Source organism: Monodon monoceros, unplaced genomic scaffold (genome assembly GCF_005190385.1).
Source record: "Monodon monoceros isolate NGI ecotype Baffin Bay Population unplaced genomic scaffold, NGI_Narwhal_1 Super_Scaffold_11, whole genome shotgun sequence".
Classification (NCBI taxonomy): domain Eukaryota; kingdom Metazoa; phylum Chordata; class Mammalia; order Artiodactyla; family Monodontidae; genus Monodon; species Monodon monoceros.
The window spans coordinates 117463901-117483958 of record NW_021703767.1 but is presented as its reverse complement, the minus strand read 5'-3'; positions in this window follow the sequence as shown (position 1 = coordinate 117483958).

Genomic DNA, 20058 nt, shown 5'->3' with positions numbered 1-20058 from the left:
ATTTAATAAAATAAAGTTTAACAATTGCTTCTGTTCCATTCTTTCTGAAGTTAAGGTTTATCCATAACTTTGCCTTTTTTAAAAATTTTGGGGGGAAATATTATGATTCTTGTTCAAGGACTCAAACTTTGGATCTGTTTCTATATTTTGAAACTAAATTCACCAATTTCACGCGAGAAAGCAATGTTTTTCACCTCTTATAAAAACAACTAATTTGGTTGACTAGCGAGATCACTGTGCTTTTTGTTTGACAATTATGCGGTAGCTTCAATGATTTCATGATGTTATTTGACAAATTTCCAATACAAACAATGTTCCAAAAGTAGAGATAGATGAACCACTGGTCCAATAAAATCCAATTTTCATATATACAGTTCTTCCTGTCAGCACTGTTTTTGATTGCTTGTTTAAAAGCATCATGCCAGGTTTATTTGCTGTGGCCATCCAATTAATTCTGTACTTAAAATGTAATATATTTGTATTTATAATGTTGAATTGCAGCATTTATGTTGTGATGCCTGTCTTTATATTTATGATTTAGTAGATAACCTTTGAACCATTGATCCATTTCAGTTATTCAAGGATAGAATACATCATTATAGCAAAAACCAAAACTTCAAATGTAGAATGTGTAGAAATTTACACATAAATGACTTTATAATGTGTCAGCCAAAATAAACCATAACTTTTTAGCTAAAATGAAGGGCCACAATCTTATAGCTGGTATAACTTTTAAGGCTATAATGATGTTTGACTTATATAGCAAGATATGTTTGGAGAGAATAAAGAATCATCTATTTCCAATTTGTGAACAGTCAAGGGACTACTGTTATGAGAAGCACATTGTTAGAGGCTAGATTCCCCCAGAAATAGCTTCAGATGGAGACTAGCATGTCAGATGTTGATAAGAGATCTTGGGATCAATACCTGTGGAAGACAGGAGAGTGAGGGGAGGCCAGATTGTGTAGAGGGAGAAGTCATGCTTCATTGCAGTCTCAATGGATGCCCAGTCATCCCAAAAAGGAGTATTGGAAATGTGAACTGTGACCTCTCACACAGCACAAAGGTTGCTCAAAGCTTTGGCCTGGCTTCTACCTGCACTAGGCCGTGACCCTAAAGGTGTTCCCAGTACCTGCACTGAGTCTTTGCTCAAGAAAATGCAGTGTTGACAGACGACAAAACGCACACCATCCTTACCCAAATTGCCAAACCATTTTCAGCAATTTTCCACTTATCTCCCTTTTTTAACTTTTATTTCCCTGTAGGCCCCCATTCACTTTTTTGTTCCCCTTTTTTTTCACAGCCTCTAGCCCATTTTCATTCTTTCCCTGTTCTCCATTTTAGAATCTTAGTTACCTTTTTCTTAGTTGGAACTGAGCTTCATTTATACTGGAGTTAATCTCCTCTAGTGCAGTAGTCTGAATAAAATCTGTCTTGCTACATTTAACATGTGTCTGGTACTATTTCTCTTTGACACATTTCCATGCCATTTTGAATTGGGGCAAGAAGGCCAGGCCTTTATACAACCCTATTTATTGGCTACTGGCTGTGGGCTGCCCCCAGGACCAGGTATAATATTAAATGAGGCAGTTTTCCTTAGCCACAGCAATTCCAACTCTCCCAGCAGCTAGGGGAATAAGTACTTTGATTCTTACAACTCCTGTAAGAATTCTGTTTTCTGTGTTTAAATTTATGCCAGCACCTTCTTATGTATTTCTGATTCTTCATTCACTGGGTCAGTCTTTATTCTAATAGTTCAAAAAATAGTTATTTTTCCCCAAATGGAATAAAGAAACCATTCCCAAAATGTGATTTCATACTGATGTAAGATGTTTACATAAACTGTGAAGTATCTTGAAATTCAAGTGACCTAAATATACTCTTGAAAACAGCCAACTGAACTAATTGACTTCTCAAAATTTCTCCTAAACCTCAAATCTATAAAATAAAGAATGGCTGAAGAAAAAAAATCCACAAGTTTTCTTTCCCTGGATGTTTTTTTTACACTTGCAAATTCAAATGGATCCTAAACCATATGTTATATAGTCTTTGTAAGAAGTGTTTGGAATTTTGTTCACAAGGCATTATGTAAAATCTATTGTAGTTTTCTTAACCTCACAGAGCTGTAGTCTTTACTTCAGGTAATGCAATTAGCTTTTGCATACATTAAGAACAACAAACTTGTATGTAACCCACAATACAAAGAAAAATATAAATGATATCTGCACAGAGAGATACAAGCTTTATTTTATAATGATAGCAGCTCATTAGCTCCTAAGTTCAAATGAGTCCAAAATTCACAGACAGTAGCATACTCCCCATAAGGAATCAGACACTAAAAAAGGCAGAAAATGTAGGTGCACACACATTGAAGCAGGATTCAGAGAATCTAATTTTGAGTCCCAGTTCCACCAGCACCTATTTCTGTGACCTTGAGAAAGCAACTTTATTCATTTGAATCCATTTCTGCATCTGTCCTGCTTACATTATAAGCTTTTGTAAGGATAAAATTGGAAATATAAGTAAACATGCATTGAAAAGACTGTTGCAAAAACTGGTAGTATGCTGCAGCAGAAGTAAGACAAGCAATAATAAAAGCCATCTTTTTTTTGAATACCTGCTATGATCCAAGTGCTTTGCATATTATGTCACTTAATCCTTACAAAACCCCTGTGGAGAGATATCCTGATCCCCACTTGACAGATGAGGAAACTGAGTTTGAGAGAAACTTTGCAACTTGTGCAGAAACTCTGCAACTATAAATCTCAAAGCCCATTGATTTACCCTACTGCACAGGGCCTCAGAAAGCCAGTAGGCAGAGGGAATGGAAGGCTGGGTGGATGAATGATACCGCAAGTTCACTGAGAATATGGGAGGACTGGGGAAAGTGTCATGTAGAACAGCCAGACTAAGACCTCTGCCACCGAAGGAGGAGGGGATAAGGAAGAACTGAACAGATGCTGATACATTTGTAGGTGATATAGGTGTCAGCAAGATTGGGGAACAACCAGGTGGTCTCTATTTCTGCCTGTAATGAGAAGGTAGCTCTTCTCCTGAGAGGAAGGTTGTGATAAGGTCTGATGAGGTCATCAATTGAGGAGAGAAGCCAAGGTTAAAAATTGGATATAGAATTGACTAGAAACATAGTGAGAATTTTCCAGGCTATTCTGAGGACCATTTTCCAGGCTATTTTGAGGACCATGAATTTGTCATATTCCCATTCGCCTAAAAGTATGTGATTTTTCTTGAGCATGCATAGCAGCCTGGGTATAAATGTTGAGAAGGCAGAAGCTTTGACTGATTCAGAGTTGGGGTTTGCCTTGGGAGAGGCAGAGGGATGAAAGGCAGTCAATGTCCTGGCTGTGTCTTCCATCTTTCTGCTCATAATGGATTCTCATTTTCTAACCAGATTTCTTTCTACTGATCAATGCTATTGAATAAATTCAACTGAGTTTTCTCTTTCTTGGTTTAACACACCTGGAAACAGAAATTATTCATTCTGTTGCTCTGAGATTTGGCTCATATGAGCTCCACACAAGTAATCTCTCTCCTCTGACCAGCAGACATGGTCAGGGTGGGCCATAGCTACCTGGGTGGTCTTAGGACAGGGGCCAGAAATAGGGGTAAAGCTGAAAGCCATCCTTATCCATTGTGCAGATGTGTTCACATTAAGAACGGGATTGTAATAACATGGTTTCAGATTTTGAAATGCAATGTGCAAACAGCTGTGACCTTGTATCATTTTTACAGTGCTCTGTTCCACTAGCTTTGTGACAAACAATTCTGATTTTTCAAAGAGAAAGAAAGAAAAAGAGCTTGGTCTTAAAAACAACTTCAAATGTAGCTCTGATACAAAGCAAAGATTGATGCATTTATTTTGAATGTAAATGTTTTTCTAAAAACATGCCTTGCACCTCCACAGGCAGATATGCCTCTCATTTCATTCCTCACCTGTGGGTTGCCTACCCCTGCCTCAGCTTTGTGCTCTGACTTCTGATTGGGACTTATTATTATTCTCATCACTGTGGGAGAACTTTGAGGTCTTCTGCTAGAGGCAAAATTATGTAGATGTAGTTGGTACATTTCCTAAAGTGCAGCTGTGTTATGAAACAGATGTTGTATCCTTCTTGCTTATGTTAGTGCATTCTTTCAAAGGATGGGAAGAAAAAAAACCCACAAAGTACAGATCAGCCTATAAAAAACAGAAGCTCTCAACCCCCTCCTGCATTTGCTTCTTCTGCTATCTTGCTTCTATTTTCATTCCTCATAATGCTTATCACCACCTGACTTACTACGTATACACCTGTCTTTGTCTTCTTTCTCTCTCCATCTTCATCTCTCTTCATCTCTGTCTCTATCCCTCTCCAACACCCTAATATGTAACCCATGAGGGAAGGAGCTTTGTTTGGTTCACACCTATATCACAGACATCTAGAGTATCTCCAGCCAGAGGGGGCATTCAATAAATATTTGCTGAATAAACGAATTAATGAATGAACACATTACCAACAGGTCACAAAAAGGATCAACAATCCAATGGAAGCTGAGGATTTAGAGTTTCAAAGAAAACCCAAACACCTAACAGTGGTCTAAAGGTCAGATAAGACAAGTTGAGGTAGCATTATTGCTCTGCCTCACCAGTGAAGTGACACAGCTTGAGCAACTGTGAATTCTGAGGTCAGCATCGCATGTACTTTAATCCCAGCAGTCATCAGCAGGGGATGCTATAGTCACATGTCCATAAAAGTAAATCAGAGCTTTTTCGGTATTTTCCCCAAAACTGTCTGAAAAGCATTTTCTACTCCAAGCACAGAAAAAAAAAAAAAAAAAAAAAAAATTCCTTATGGGCCAGAAAAAGAAAACCTTAACTACACTTGTAGTTGTTACCAGTGTCTCTCATGGGGAAAGTGCTTGATGTGAGGTTCAGGGCTGCTGCTCCATAATGTTGTTTTCAAAACAGATTTATAGTAAGAGCTGCAAAGTAAACAGTTTCTGTGTTAAACCATTAATGCTAATGTTTAGCTTCATTTTATACCCAATAGTGTAAAGTATTTGAATGTCCAGTGTGTAAGGGAAGCACATTATTAAAAATTCATTTTATTGTGTTATAAGCTGCAGAGATGTCATGTATAGTCTCCCAGGTCTGTAGACCCGCCAGTGTTCAGCCGTCTCAGAATTCATCAGCTTTAACCACACTTCCAATATAGAAACGACTTCTGCAATACCTTTACCCTGTTCCTGCTAGAAAATTTACAGAGGCAATTTACCAAAATACTATATATATATATTCGTTATATTTGTATCTAATATCAGTAGCACACTTCTTTATTTTAGAGTTAATTAGAAAACCTATATACTATGAGAGACCATTGGTTCATTTTGTTCAAAGGAGGAGGAGGTCATTTAGATATTTGTTTTTTTCAGAAACTATATAGACATCCTAGTAATTTGGAAGAGTGAGTAAATACAAATGGAGACTGACAGCATGTTAGTTAAGAGCATAAATTACTGGCATCTTATCACCTAGGGTATATCAGCGCTGCCATTTATTACCTTAGGCAAGATACTTAAGCTAATGGTTCTCTAACTTTGGTGGCATTCAGAAGCATCTGGAGAACTTGGTAAAAATGCAAAGTCCAGGCCTTCCTCTATTTCAAGAAGCCTAGACCTCATATTCTTTAATAGTTCTCATGGTGATTGTGATACACAACAAAGTTTGAGAACTATTGACTTAAGCACTAAGACTGGGTTTCCTTATCCATAAAATAAAGATGTTAATAGAAGCACCTGCTGTTGTCATGTTAAATGACTTATCTGTCTGAACCCAGTGCCTAAGGTTGTAAACTCCCAATAAATATTAACTATAATTAGTTCCCAAAGTCCTTATTTTGTAGCCTGTCTCTGCTGGTGTGACAGAAATTTACCCTATTAAACTTCGGTGAGGTTGAGATAATATCCCCTTCCACTTACTACCCAAGTGACAAAAAATTCTGTGAAATCCAGCCATCTAAAAATTAAATTGAGAAAGATAGAAAACAGTGAGATTTGTCAATATAAGTGTTAGAAAAGATTGGGTTTTCTAAGTTTACTGTAAGAATAAATGTTTGAGTTAACAGTTTTGTTTTTTTTTAACCCAGCTCTTTAAAACTGTCATAACAGTAAAGTCTTTACAGGTGTATGTCTTAGGAGACTACTTTAAAACGACTAAACTATAAACAAGGAAAACAAGTTTACACATATTACAGCTTATGCTATAATGCAGAAAAGCTAAGGTGGCAGTCTTATTAAAATCAACGTTTTCTTGCAGATTGAATATATGTTAAAATTTTTTTTAGATCCATCTTACTTTCGGAACATAAATTTGTGTTGAATTAAGATTTTTATAAGATGGATAGTCAGATGGGAAACGTTTCCAATCACAAGTGATGAAAAGTTTCATTTAGTCTCTGCCCTTTCCTGCTAATTTTGGACCTTGACTCATCTAAAATCTATCATTTCAGTAAGACAGAGATTATAAGTTTCAAAGAGAAAAATGTCAGAAAGCCACCACACAGACAATGGAAGAAAATCACAGTTATTCTAAAGTAGTAAGTGATAGTCTTTCCCCGCCCAGTCCCCTAAATTTCTTTGCAATTCTCCTGAAACCCGCTGAAGAATTATGTGTATCATTCTCACAGTTTGGATCTGATGGCTTGATATTAAAAATAATCTTATATGACCAACAAATATATCTTGCCCTATTAACATCATCAAGGTTTAGGTTAAATTTCAAATTTTAAACCTAGACATTTTGGGCTTTTTAGTTTTACTGACCCCATCTGACTGGACTCAAATTTTCTTTGTGCTTAAATGATTAAGCAACAAAATTAAAATGTATATTTCTGTCACCTGAACTAGTAATGTCCTAAAAGTCTATTTTCTGTGGTCAAGCAGATGTCATTATAGATAATCAGGAGACATACATTCCCTCTTGGGTGTTTTCATTCAGCTTCGTGACTTTACACTAAAGTATCTCCACTTGGTGGATGTTACACACACACACACACACGTGCATGGACTCGCACACACGCACAAATCACTCTAAACAAAAATAGAATATCTGTCTCTGCAACACAATTGATCCATCATTTGCCTCGATAGGATAATAGGCTCAAAATGACATAATCATATCTCCTTCTTCACTCCCCCGTGTATATTTCGCTATCAAACCTGATATTATTTTCTCTGTGATAGTTCTGTCTTCTTTTATATTCCTAGTATCATTACCTTAAAACTAATCAGCAATATCTCTCCTAGAATATTGTAAAACATTGCTAATTTCTATACATTAATTGTCGCTATTTCAAAACATTCAGCTCCGAGATTACACATTAATTTTCCTAAAACAATACAGTGTCGATGATTAACAACTTTCAGTATTTCCTCGGTTCCTCTAGAATGATCCCTAAAACTTCTGAAATTTGGCCACAATGTTCCTCTCCAACATTTTCCCATCACTCTTTGCCTATTTTGCTGCATTCATTTTTTTCCCAACCATGTGATAAACATCTTCGAATTATGTTCATAAATATTATTTGACAACTGTTTTAAACTTAAACACAGACAACTTATCAAGCACTATTACTACCATCCTCCTTCACAGATGAGAACCTGAAGATGATGAGCAAGGATAAGTGACTTGCCAGAGATGACACAGGCAGAAAGAAGCACTGAGTTTCCAGCTCTCGGGATTTTCTCACTCAGTTTCCGCTGTCATGAGTGTCTTATTTTTTTTTTTTTTTTTTGCGATACGCGGGCCTCTCACAGTTGTGGCCTCTCCCGTTGCGGAGCACAGGCTCCGGACGCGCAGGCTCAGCGGCCACGGCTCACGGGCCCAGCTGCTCCGCGGCATGTGGGATCTTCCCGGACCGGGGCACGAACCCGTGTCCCCTGCATCGGCAGGTGGACTCTCAACCACTGCGTCACCAGGGAAGCCCATGAGTGTCTTTTCTTCTGTATTTCTACCATTGCTTGGAGGTCTGGTTCAAGTCTCAATTCCTCCTTGAACATTTTTCGGACCTAGGAAAACCCTCCCTACAATTGTTAGTTGACCACTCATTTGTATATTATACTCAAGAACTAAGACAATGCTCAAGAACTCTTTGGATCCCCAAACTCTACCCAGAGGCGCTAAGCAAATCCTATCATTGACAAGGATGCGGAAGGCACCTTCCTCATCAGATGGGGTAGATGATTAACATTAAGCAAAAAATACATTGCAAGGCATTTGGTAGATGGCAATAGCTGTGTTAATCTGGGTGGGCTGCCATAACAAAATAACAAAAATTGAGTGGCTTAAACATAGAAACTTATTTCCTTAGAATTCCAGAGGCTATATGTCCAATATCAAGGCACCATCAAAGTTGGTTTCTGGGTGGGCCCTCCTTGGTTTATAGACAGCCAGATTCTTGCCATTTCTCACATGCTCTTTTCTCTGCAAAAACACAGAGAAAGAAATCTTTGCTGTTCCTTCTTTATCATATAAGGACACTAGCCCTGTTGGATTAGGCCCCCACTCTTATGACCTCATTTAATCTTAATTACCTCCCTAGGGTCCTTGTCTCCAAATCCTGTCACACTGAGGATTAGGGATTCAACCTGCAAATTCTGAGGAGGCACTACTCAGGCCATAACTTGGACAGTGTTTCTTATTGCCAAGCATTTTTCTAAGTTCTTTGAATATATTAATTCTTGTAATCTTTACAATGACTCTGTGAAGTAAATGCTATTATGATGACCACTTTACACAGAAAAAAATTGAGGCACCATGGGGCTTAGGTGATTTGCTTATAATTACACAGGATTCGCGTCTAAGCAGGTTGTCTTGTCCATGTGTGTAATTTGTCATTATGTTATATACAGCATCATGGATCAAAGCCGAGCCTTAGGACAGCTGACGTGAGTTCTGGCACATTACCAAATCCAGCAGCAGCACTGCAAGGCACATATATAATAGATTGAGTCACAGTGTATTTGTAATAGATAGAGCATTGAGCCCCACTTCAAAACTCCAGGCCAATGAACATGTGACCCTAGATGCAGTAATCAACTTCCTTTGGATTGTAACTTTTTCAACACAAAGATTTTCTCCAGAATCCTCTCCCTGACTTGGAGCTCCTTAGGGGAAGGAGACTGTACTGGTTCATCCTTCTATTCCCCAGAAACCAGCACAGGACGTGGAACAGAAAAGGTGCTTAGTAAAAGTTTTTAAATGGGTAAGCCAAGGCTTTATAGCCTCCATGTAGTTATGCACACAGATCGTAACACTGTTAATATTATTTTAAAATGAAACATTCACCCTCAAGGGATCAAATGTGCTGATTTAGTGGAAACTTCTCTTGTTTCATTATGAGACTCAGCAAATATTTAAAATACGTCTAAATACATAAAATTAAAATGGATAAAACATGGGGAAAGCTGTCCTGGGGATATTTTTAAAAGAACATAGTATAGATTTGTATAATAATTATTATGAAGTCAACATATTTGAATCATGAAAATACAGCAGAGTATTTGTCTAGATATACATGGCAAATAAACACTTTTATTCTCTCCCTACAATCCAATGCAGCAACAGTGAAAGAAATGTTATGGAAATAAATCCACAGGAATGGGAAGAGAGGAGATAGCAGCAATAGATTTCTTATAAGGCCAGAGAGCAGGTGATGATAATGATAAGGAGGGGGGAGGAAGAAGAGGAGAAGTAGAAGAAGAAGACGGGAAAAGAAAAGGATGACCTGCATCCATTGCTAAAGTCAGTAATGGTGAAAAATCAAGAACTAAATCAAGACCTTTAGAGAGAAAGAGAAAATATTGCACTATTAAAAGGAACATTCAGCAAAAATCTCTTGAAAATTAAAACTTTTACTGCAGATTTCAAAAAATCAACAGGAGTTTTGGAAATACAGTTGCTAAGGATTCTCTGAAAATAATACAAAGTATAAAAGATGTATAGTGAAAAAGATAAGAAAACTAGACAACAGCCCAGTTGATCTAATATTTGAGTAATATGAGTTCCAGAAAGAGATCATAAATAAATGAGAAAAGTAAAGCTTCAAACAAAGAAACATACGAGAACCAAGAGACACACATGTTCGTGGTGAAGAGTCCTATTAATGCCCACATAATGGATGAAATAATATAACTGCATATTTGCAATTTCAGACCACTCTGGATAGGATGCTCCTAGCAGCTTCCAAAGGTTTAGAGGAAAAACTGGAAAGTACATAAACAAAAGATCAGCAATCAGAATGCATCATATTTCTCAAAGGACAATGCAAAAGCCAGAAACAATGGACCAATGCCTTCAACGTCATAAAGGATAATAATTCCCAACGCAGAATTCTATGTCTAATCCGATGATCAAGCTGATGTGAGTGGAGAATAAGGGCATCCACCCATTTTAGCATCCATCTTTTCTCAGGATGCCTTTGGAGGATATGTTCCACGTAACAGGGGAGAGTAAACCAAGAAAGGGGGGAGACGTAACTAACAGGAGATCCAACATCAGAAACAAGACAAAGATATGCCCAGGGAATGTTAAAAGGAGCTCCCAGGGGAGCATAAAGTTAACCAGCCCAAACTTGAGCATACAGAAGATACTTAAACATACCTCCAAAAAAGATAAAGTGCATATAATACATGATATATCTGGATACCTAAAGAGCAGAATTAGACAACTGGTAAAGAATTTACATTAGTGAGAAATATTTAGAAAAGTAAGCAAACAGAAAAAAAAAAAAAGACAATAATTCCAGGGACACCAAAAAGTTGAGAAGAGAAAAGAAAAATCATGGTGTTTTATATAGCTCAGCTAAAAACAGTGTTCATATCAACATAAAATTGGAAAACTGAATATTGATATAACCAAAGGTGTTATATAACTTTACCAAGAGAATTGGTTACTGTTTGGTGGAAAGTGATGAAAGGAAGAAAGAAGCAAGGAAGGAAGGAAGGAAGGGAGGGAGTCCAAAAATAACACCTATTGAGCCAAGAGGGGGGACTACAAGAACGTGATTAGTTGTGGAGGGAATGTCACAGAGTTTGCTAAAGAAGTTTTAAGTGGATGATCTGAAAAGGGAAAAACTATTTTTTTAAAATAAACATTATATAATACTTTGACTCTTAAAGTCATGTGTAAATTTGATAAAAACAAAAACTATAGTAAAAAAAGAAAGAAAAATATTGAACACAACACAGAATAGATTTTAAAATCATCCATAACCCTAACCACTAAAAGAAACTCCACTGTTATTTTTATATAAATCAAAAAACACAGACTACATTATACATACAGATTTATAACCTGAATTTTATTTTCATTAACTTTATAATTTGACCAATTTCTAAGATACTAGATACTCTTCTACAGCATGGTTTTAATGACTACCTAGTAGTCTCAGTTATATAGTATATATATATATATATATATATATATATATATATATATAATATATAATTTAAATGTTAGGTTATTTCAATTCAATAACAATTTTTATATCAACAGTTCTACTGAATGAAGGTCCCTAGGCTACCTAATTAAATCAATCCTCACTGAATGGAAACAATTCATCATTAGTGTCCAAAAAAAAAAAAAAATAACACTCTTAAATGAGTTTTTTTTTACAAAGAAAAACAAGAATTTACACTAATGGATAATTTCTGTACAGCCGTGAAGAAAAGCAGCCCCTTCCCCTCAGGATTCTCCACAATTACAAGCTTTAAGTACTCTTCAGAACACTTTTAGTAGAAAACAAGTGTATAATATTGGAGAACTTATGAGATCCTATAAGCAACAGGACCATACTACTCCATGTCTAACATATGAATAGTATGTTAACATTGCGAATAGTATATACTATCCTGTGTGTGTGCATATATATTTATACTTGTATTTATACTTATTTTTGATTTTCTAAATGAACTTACATAAACTAATTCAGATCAAGGGTAATTCTGCAGATTAATTTGACCCAGGATTGTCTTCTGTTGGAATAGAGTATGTAACTAAACTTTGTGATGTCATTTCAGAGATGGGCTCAGGTCCCCACCTGCTACTGGTATTTCACAACCCTCTAAACTGAGTCAAAGCTTTATCATTCTACAGTGGAAGATAAGGCAGCAAATGTAATCATCTCCGGAATGCCATTGGGAGAAATTAATTTTAAGTTGTTGAAGTCAAAGGAGTATTCACTTATATGAGAGATCTTTTCTGATATCTTTGAGTCTTGACCTCCATAAGCTCCCACTACCAAGATGGTGCACAGGTTAGAGAGAAGGTGTGCATTTTTCACCTTTTAAATATTACCTGCCATACTAAGAAACATTCCTCAAAAGAATGTACCTTCGAGATAAACGTCAAGAAGAATAAAAATGCGTACTAATGGTGGAAATGGAATGCATCGAGAATATACTACAAAGCTAGGGGTCATAATTTTTTACCTGAATCAAAACTAAGTATTAATATTTTATGTTTGCAATTAATTTTAGACTAGTATTTTATATTTCCCTTGTATGATATATTTTTCCAAATTAACTGCAAATTTTGTTTCAAATATATTTTTTACTTAGTGAAACATTATTAGTTCTTATGGATTTTAATTGTTGTTTCTTTCTGGTTTTACTTACGCAACTATTTGCAGTAGAATCATTATTGGAGCTATTATATTTTTGTTCTTTGTTTTCCCATGGAGCTTAATTCTAATGAACCAAATCACTTCTGTACTGTACATAATTCAAAATGAATGTGTCATAATATTCTATGATATGAATTACTGTAATTGATTTAGTTTCACATTGTTAAATTTACTGAGTCAGTACTAAATTTATAGAAACATTATGTCAAATCAAATCATCAGTTATTTTCTCTCCAAACACTTCCTGGAACTTTCTAAAACATATTTTTGTCTTTAATCCTCCTATACAGCTTTACAGCTTTCTTCTCAGGATATGTCACCATCAATCAATTTAAAATGGCAACTTTGAAACAGATGTCAAGGGCATTTGCTCTATGTCTTAAATGATCATCAACATTCCTGATTAATGGTGTGATTTCCACAAAATATGTGTAAATGGGACAGGTGCTTTTTGGATAAAACCTTCCCTTCTATCAGTTTCAGGTATAGTGACAATAAAGGTTTCAGGTCTAAAGGACCTTTCAAAATGAAGTTGGATTAAAACCTTGACACCCTATCCTAAATTCCTATTATCAATAAGATAATTTTCTGATTGCATAGGACAGATGACTGCTAGGCAAAAATATCTGTTTTCATTTACTATAGATATTGTTTTATTGAGACATATGTGGAAAAAGTTATGCCACAAAATATAAAACTTTGTTATATTGAACTGTTATGTATCATAATGAGTGAGTCCTTCAATCACATTACAAAAAATGAAAAATAAATCATCATACAGTAATAGTGAAACATTCATGTGAGCCCACAGCTACACTGAACCTCGAAACTGCAAAACAGCTACTGTGAGCATAAATAGCTCACTGAAATCAGTGTATCCAGGAACACTCCCAAAGAACATTATTTTAAAGAAGAAATCAATCTCAAAGGCTGATGAACTTAGCTGTAGATACATGCAGAATTACAGCTATCAGGTCTACCTAACAAGAAAGGAAATTAAAAATCCTTTACTTAGCATCTGTAAGAGAAACATTTTTTAACTTTATTGAGGAAAAATTGACAAATATAATTGTATATATTTAAAATGTACAGCATGATTATTTGATATATGAATACATTGTGGAATGATGACCAAGATCAAGGTAATTAACACATCCGATTATCCCACATAGTTAACCCACTCCTTTCTTCCTTCCTCCCTTCCTTCCTTCCTTCCTTTCTTTCTTTCTTTCTTTTTTCTTTTTTTTTTGTGATAATGTTTAAGATCTACCCTCAGCAAATTTCAAGTATGCAAGAGAAACATTTTTTGAATTAAATTGGTTTGAGTAGGAACATTTATTTTCTTACCAGTATGTGCCACAGCTTTATAGCATTAAAACAAGGCTTCCTCTTTTGGTGCAATGGAGTTGCTACTTGAAACTATCTCTCACATTAACTGAAATAAAAAAGCTATGTTACCATAAAATATTATCGCCATTTTTAATCTATCAGAACAAGAGAATAGGCTAATTTAGTTCAGTACCTACATTACCTTTATGACATTCAAATAATTAAATTCATAAAGTACTTTGTATGTGTCTACATTGGCCTAGGAAATGGTTGTACTTAGGAAAGGAAATGTGTTGATCTGCAAAGTATTCCTTCCATCCATATCTTTGTCTTGATATTTTTGTTCTACCAAAGTTTATTTGGTGTGTGTGTGTATGTGTGTGTGTGTGGCCAATACTTGTAAAAAAAAAAATGTTTAAGAATATGTTGAAACTAGAAATCAAATGATTATGTGAGTGAACAGTATTCCTCTGGAAATAAAATACTCTAATCACATTTATCCTTGTGAAAAACAAAATAGCTATATATATTTCATCTAGCTAATTAAAAGTTGAAGGCCACACAGACTGACAGTAAAATAATCAGTTAGAAACTTATTTTAAAAGTTACAGCTTTTTTCTTTCTAGATAGACAAGTTTTGCTGAATTAAAGTTCTTAAGGATCTCAAAAACTAAGTAAAATTATATTTTCAAGATCAGCCTACATTTTCTATGCTAAAAGATAATTCATATTTTCAGCTTCATATAAGCATTAGCTTTTCTCTTACCACTCTTAACCATTAAAGTTAACTTTAAGAAATACAAAATAAATATTACATTTAATAGCTGGTAATTTATAATAATTTTATAACATTGTTTTTAGTGCTTTGCTACAATTTAATAATATTACCTTTGATTTAGAAAATATAGTTAAAAGTGGTCTTTTTTTATTATTTTTGCTTTGTCTTCAAAATAAAACAATACTTATAAGCTAATGTATCTTGAATGGAACATATGTGGACCTCAGCTACAAAGCCAAGGATGGGGCAAAGTCAGACTGCTTCAGAGAACCTCCCAAAAAAGCCAGCCAAGCATTGCAAATCTGGTGTAAAAGCGTCCAATATAAAAAGCAGTCTCTGAGAGCATAAGAGTTCCGTAACAAAAGTTCACACACAGGGCAAAACTCCCCTTTCTGAAGGGTTTTAAAATTTGTGGCCCGAAGATGAAGAAAGCCTGGGAATTGTGAGCCCGTGAGGTGCCTGGGTAATGGAGCATGTGTGTAGTCATTGGACAGTCTGATGAATTCTCCTATGCAACTTTCTCATAGACTCAAGACTTTTTAAAAATCGTCTGTATATGCAACACAGAATCCAACACATAGTGTGCCAAATATTTAGTTGAGATTCCGTATATCCAAGCCAGTTTGAATTGGAGTATGTGTAAAGAGGTAGCAAGTGAGGTAGTGACGGTAGGTTCACACTTTAGTTTGGACAATAGCACTTATTCCGCCATAAAATATTGATGGGACACTTACATACCAGGACACAAAGCACTGGGACTAGGTGAGACACACTCTCTGGCTTCGAGTATTACAGTTTAGTGGAGACAGCTGACAAAGTATTGACACCGCAGGAAATCAGTAACAGACCGAGATACACATGAATAACAGTGGGGGGATCTACTTTAGACTGGGTGGTCAGGAGATGTGGCTACAAGGTGGCAACATTTAAAATGGGTCTCAGTGATGGGAAGAAGTTAGTCATGCAAAGATAAAGGGAAGAACATTCCAGACGGGAGCTGCAGTGCAGTAAGTACTTAGAGGAGTATCAGTAAGGAAATTATAGAGAGGCAGAGGTCAGACCCTGCAGAGCCTAATAGGTCATGATGAAGGGCAGGCATTTCCTTCAGTGCCATAGATACGAAGAAGGAGGAGATATACTGAAATGACTATAGTTCTGTAGATTTGAACTTGAGAAATGTGAGAACTCCCTTTTCACACTGGAGGATGAAGGGAGATCATTAGCTGATACAGAGGGCAGAGAAAGCAGGTGTGGGGGGAGTTTGAGGCAAGAGAAGGTATGAGATAATTATTTTCAATATGAGTAATTAAACCTACTAGAAAAAATTAGTAGTATCGTAAGACAAAATTTGGTACCAAATCGAGGTATGAAGTCACGTAACTGGGAAGAGGAAGAAAAGTCCAGAACAAATGGAGCTAACAAGAGTGAGGTGAACTGCAGGTCTTCACAGGCGCACCAGACTCAGGAAAGTCCTCATTCTCCAGGGAAGAGTGAGAAAAGAGCAGAGCAAATTACTAGCAGTGAAACCTCAAATGGTGACAGCATTGAGCCCTGACATGTGAATTATAGATTCCAAATATAGCAAGACAAACATTGCAATTTTCCAGCTAGGGAGGCTCAGGTTTTGCATATATCTCTTACCCTGACTCCAGAACATTGCAGAGCTGAATTTGCACATGGAATGTATTAACAGCTACAGCTGGGAAGGGCTGGAAAAGACAAGAACAAAGTAATGAGGTGATACTTACACTTTAGAGCAGATAATGCAGTTCAACAGAAAAAAGAACAAGATTTGAGGCATTTTACGGAACTGAAGAGGCGCCTGCATCAAGGAAGAACCAAATTCGTCCAGCCTGTCATTAATTTGGGATGGGGAGGAAACTGTCCACTAAAAGGACTTCACAGATTCTTCTCTTCCTTATGTTTTTACTTGTTGATGTTGGTCAAACAATCATCAAATTTCAACCACTATGTGTAAAATACTGAATTTTTTTAAAGAACACTTAAAATATTGCAAATACATTCTTGTAGCCTAGCAAATATAAATCTGGTAGGCATATGTTAGAGATTGAATAAGTTGAATATAATTGGTATCAAGTTTAGAGGCAAGATATCAACTCTAGCTAGGATACCGGGACATAATTTTCTATAGAAGGTGAGGTATAAGATAAAGCTTGAAGGTTGAGAAGAATTGTAATCAGGGAGGTTGGAGGTAGCTGAGAGAGAAAAAGCATAACAACATTTTAAAGTCTGAGCACGTACAGTAAGAGGAAACAAGAGGGAATACAGATCACTCATTAATACATACACACATATACATAAAACATTTACAGCTATGGATCATATTAAAACATATTATTGCTTTATCTTGATTCAGGTTTATTTAAAACAGATTGCACAACTTCAACTAACTCAAATAGGGTTTAGATTGAAACCTGCGCCCCCAGCTTTACCCCCTGCCCACCACTCATGTGAATCCTGTGATCCAGGTTAGTTTGCTACAACTCTGCTATAGGAGGTTACCTTGAAGAGGCATTTTCCAGATCTGAGGGTGGGCACTGTTTTCATCCTTCCAGATGTCTTCTCTCAATAGCTCCTCTAGAGAACAGAACTTTCTACCGACAAGAATTGAACCACCATAATTCATGGACCATCACAGACAGCTTAAAGAATACTCCCTGACGGACCAATTCCCTCTCTCAAGTTGTCACGTTACATGTACACAACTTGTACTATGAGATAAGGACTTGGTCTCCATTTGAGAGATGAGAAAGTTGAGGTTTAAACAGTTGAAGAACTTGTTTAATATCAAGATGGACCAAAGGTTAACATAACCCTTTTCTCTGCTGCCATTTCACTTTCAATTTAACTCTATAGCTCTGTTAAATGTAAAATGACTGCCGTATATATATGTATATGTGGCATATACATACATATATATATACTAGTTAACATTGCTTATTACAAAAATGACCCCTGATTGGTAAATTGCACTGGACCAGAAGAAACTATAAATGAACTATAAATTCCTGATGGAAATGCCATAGTTTTAGCTTCCCTAGTTTCAGAGACCCTTATAACAACCCCTTGCAGGGATCCTGGATGCTATGCCTATAAAGTTTTTATAAGAGCTAGTCTCTCCTACAGGGCATGAAGCTTCTAAGTAAAGGCTTTTAAATCAGGGCAGCTTCCACATGTGCCCAGTGTGGATCCCATCTCCTTGAACATGAGCTCTCATCTGAGGGAAAGAGACCTCCCTGAGAGCTGTGTGAACTGCTACAGGGACTGCTAACCTAATGCAGGAACTCCTGCTGAGTGGAACAAGGAATGCCCAGCGCTGACCTGCTGGGAGGCTGTGATTTCTCTCCAGAGTAGTCTCAAGCCAAGTGTTTTGGGAATCTGAATGTTTAATTGAGCCTCAAGGACCCCTGGTGTGAAATGCAGACACACGTTTTGTAAATATCAGGTAGGAGCGTTCTACTGTGCCCTGAAGTGGAGATTATTTCTCTCCATCTTTTCTTGACTTAAAATGAGTACTCAACAGGGAGATCAGCTCAGTGCTTTGTGACAACCTAGAGGGGTGGGATAGGGAGGATGGGAGGGAGACGCAAGAGGGAGGAGGTATGGGGATACATGTATATGTATAGCTGATTCACTTTGTTATAAATCAGAAACTAACACACCATTGTAAAGCAATTATACTCCAACACAGATGTTAAACAACAACAACAAAAAAAACACCATTTTCAAATTTCCAGTCCAATACTCAGTGGTAGTAGAACCTCAGGCAAAGTTGTTGCTATTACTTAATTTCTAACCCTTACTCTTCACCTATCAAATCAGAACTATGAATAGTACATTGCTAATATTAATATTTGCATTGTTACCTCATGATGATATGAGATTGAAATGAGATAATGCATATAAAACAACTTGGTTCAACACCTGGCACAGAGAAAATGAACTGCAGCTACTTCCACTTTTGAGTGATGGATATAAAGTTTGATGTTAAATACAGAAAAAAAAGATGAGTGCTCAAACTCTCCAGAGGTTATAACAAAGATCCAGTCATTCTCCCTTGTTAATGGATAAACTTAAGTGTCAGATTCTTTTTGCAACGTACTCAAATGTCTTTTATTGTTATCTCCAAATTTTTCATGTACACCCACACGGCACATGGAATACTTACTGGGCTTACCAGTTTCCAGGAATGAACCTCTCTAGTTCATGGCATTCCATGATAATTATGCAATCCAAAATCTAATAACAAATGTGACTTACAGGGTGTAAGGACCTGCAAGACAAAAATTAAAAATAAGAGACGTAATTCTCTCTGTTGAAAATATGGAAGAGTTCTCCTCTCACCTTTTTTAGAGAAATAGTTTTAGAAAACTTGCATTTATAAGTTATTTTTCTGTCTCTTTGAAATACGTGTCAAATTTTTAGAAGCAAATAAGCCTCTTGCCTGCTTTATGACCCAGGAATGTCCTTCCCAAGGACCTGGGAGCCATCTCTTGGAACTGTAAACATCAGGGGAGATAACACCTCTATCTCCCAGTTTCTGTGAGAGGAACGAGCCTAACTTCAGTGGGTGCCTTGCTCCCAGTTGCCCACCTGTCATAAAGATATGAGAAGTTTATTTTTCCTTTGTATAAAACCAATTAACTAACACAGATGGTTACCCCAATTACCAGGTAGATTTAGGATAAACAATGTGCAATAAATGGCGCTATTAAGTTCTTTAACTTGGGATCTAATCATTGTTTATCCTGAAAACATGTATGTAACGGGCATCAGTTTGGCTCCATAAAAAGGTGAGATTTCTTTCTGTCTCTGTAGTCGCTTAGTGGATTACCGTGATACACATCTATTCTCATTTAATTCTTATACAATGATTAAAGCTTTTTCTTTCTCTATTACTTTTGTGGAGAGGTTTTCTGGGCTGAAAGAAGATTTTGTTTTCAGTTGTATCTCCCCAGCAAGCGATATATCATTTTTAATTTTTCCCAACCTACAAATTTTTTGGCTAACTTTTATACGTTAGGAGTTCCTATTTCATTATCCACACATCTAGATATTACTGTCATTTCCACCAAATTTCAAATAGTGACTGATAGTGATATTAATTCAGAAGAGGGAAAACTGAGAGGTAACCATCTTAAAATGTAGTTTTTAATTGAATTGTGCTCTCAGAAATGAGTATTTACTGAACCATAAGGATTTTACACTATAATCCACATGTATAAACAAAGATTATTTTTGAACTGAGAAATAAGT